This window comes from Ornithorhynchus anatinus, chromosome X1, assembly GCF_004115215.2.
Source record: "Ornithorhynchus anatinus isolate Pmale09 chromosome X1, mOrnAna1.pri.v4, whole genome shotgun sequence".
Lineage (NCBI taxonomy): Eukaryota > Metazoa > Chordata > Mammalia > Monotremata > Ornithorhynchidae > Ornithorhynchus > Ornithorhynchus anatinus.
In genome coordinates, this window is record NC_041749.1 from 108,168,248 (window position 1) to 108,170,600 (window position 2,353).

Genomic DNA, 2,353 nt, shown 5'->3' on the forward strand with positions numbered 1-2,353 from the left:
ACCGTCTACCAACCCACCACCGCTCTCGGGCAACCATGGTGCCAAGCAGGCGCCAATGGCACACGCTCCTCGTTCCCCACCTCCAGCTTGGGTGCCCGAGTTTGAGATTGAAGTGCTTTCGGGGGAGGAGGGATACCAGGAGATGCCAGCAGCCGGTCCTGCACACGGCTTGGCAAGCTCTTCCCCGTTGCCGAATGCTGATTGATGGTCGGGGTTTCTTGGAAGACGAGTCAGTCCACGTACCGTGTCAGTGAGCAAGGGGCTTCCAGAGCAAACCGTAAAAGCGCAGCAGCGAACGTAGAAGTAGGCAAAGAAGGAGACAGAATCTCCCGCTCGGGGTTTGCCTTCCCCACTGTGGGGAGCGGCGAAGGGACATCTGGACCGGGGAAAGGGGAAGGATGCATTTTTGGATGTGTGTTATGTGTGGATTGTGTGTTATGCGTGTGTGAAGTGAGTGCATGTTGTGTGCGGTTGAGGGGTGCAAGGGAGATATAATTACCCGTTCCATCTGCTGCTGGAAACGTCTTCACCCTGCTCCTTCCACAATCCGCACAATCTACTGCCTCTTAATATAATTGCGATTTGTTTTAAAATGTCAACAAGCCACATATGGGTTGTAATAGTTATGTGAGAGAGCAGAGCAATTATGGGGAAGAGGAGGGCTCCGTTGCAGAGGGAAGAAGATAGAGAGAGGGGACAACAGGAGAAGGGGGGAGGGCGGGGGAGAGGAGGAAGGGAAGATCATGGAGAAGAGCCGGGAGAAGATGAAAGGTTAAGGGACGGGAAAGTGGAAGAGAGTGGAGGGGGGAGGACGGTGTCTCTCAGAGGAGCAGAGGTCCGGCAAACGGGATAGACCCACTGGAACGGAAGCTGTACTGACTGGAGGAGGGCAGATCGTGGGACGTGTTCACTCACTCAACCCACCCACCGAGGCCCTCTTCTCTCAACATTTGGCTTCCAACTCCTGGCTTGCGCTGCCCCCGCTCCCCGAAATGCTCGCCTCCCGCCTCAAGTCCACCCGATGGGGTATCTCCCCTTCTTCAGAGCTTTCCTTAAAGAGCCACCTCCTCTGGGAAGTCTTCCTTGGTTGATCTCCCTCACCTTCCCACTCCCGCTGCCAGCCTCAGGGAGTTCCTCCGCTCCCCCGGTTTCCACTCCCATCTCTACCGGCGACTCCTGTAAAACATCCCTAGGACGCCTCGAGTGCAGTCTCCCTTGGATCATGGGAACTGTGGTATTTGTTAAGTGCTTACTCTGCGTCAAGCACCGTACCAAGCAGTGGGATACAGACGGGACAATCAGGTCTTACGTGGGGCTCACGTTCCAAGGTACCGAACCTCCATTTTGCAGATAAGGGAACTGAGGCCCAGAGAAGTTAAGCGACCTGCCTAAGGTCACACAGCGGGCAAGTGTTGGAACTGGGAATAGAGCCCAGCTCCTCTGACTTCCGCTTCTCCCTTCAGTCTTTCCCACGTACAGATGCTAGGCTTCACCTCTTCTTAAAACATCACTCTCCTCCTCACAAGCCTCCAGTACCAAACCTCTCTTATGACACAGAAACTTGACCATTTGCTTCAAGGCGCTCCACCAGCTGCCTTTCTCTTAACTACGGATTCTCTTGTCCTGCTGTTCCTCCCCCCACAGCTCACTCACACGCTCCTCGCTCACGACTCTCCCGTGCCTGACCCATTGCTCATCAATCAGTCCATCGAATGGAGTGTTTGCTACGTGCAGAACGCTGTACTAAGCATTTGGGAGAGTACAACAGAACAGAGTTGGCAGACACATTCCCTGCCCACAAGAAACTTACACTAATACATTAATAGGGAAGTGGCGTGGCCTAGTGGATAATAATAATAATTATTATGGTATTTGTTAAGCGCTCACTATGTGCCAAGCACTGTTCTAAGCGCTGGGGTAGATGCAAGGTAATCAGGTTGTCCCACTTGGGGCTCACAGTCCTAAACCCCATTTTACAGATGAGCATAGATAGAGCCCGGGCCTGGGAGTCAGGAGGAACCGGGTCCTGATCCCGGCTCCACCGCTTGTCTGCTGTGTGACCTTGGGCAAGTCACTTATTTCTCTGTGCCTTGGTTAAACCTCACCTGTAAAAGGGGGATTAAGACTGTGAGCCCCATGTGGGACAGGGACCGTGTCCAACCTGATGAGCTTGTATCTATCCCAGTGCTTAGAACCGTGCTTGGCACGTAGTAAGTGCTTACCAAATGCCATTATTATTATTACTATTCATAATAATAATAATAATATAAATCAATTACGGATATGGACATAAGTGCTGTGGGGCCGAGGGTGGGGTGAATAAAGGGTACAAAGCTGTGTACAAGGACGACGC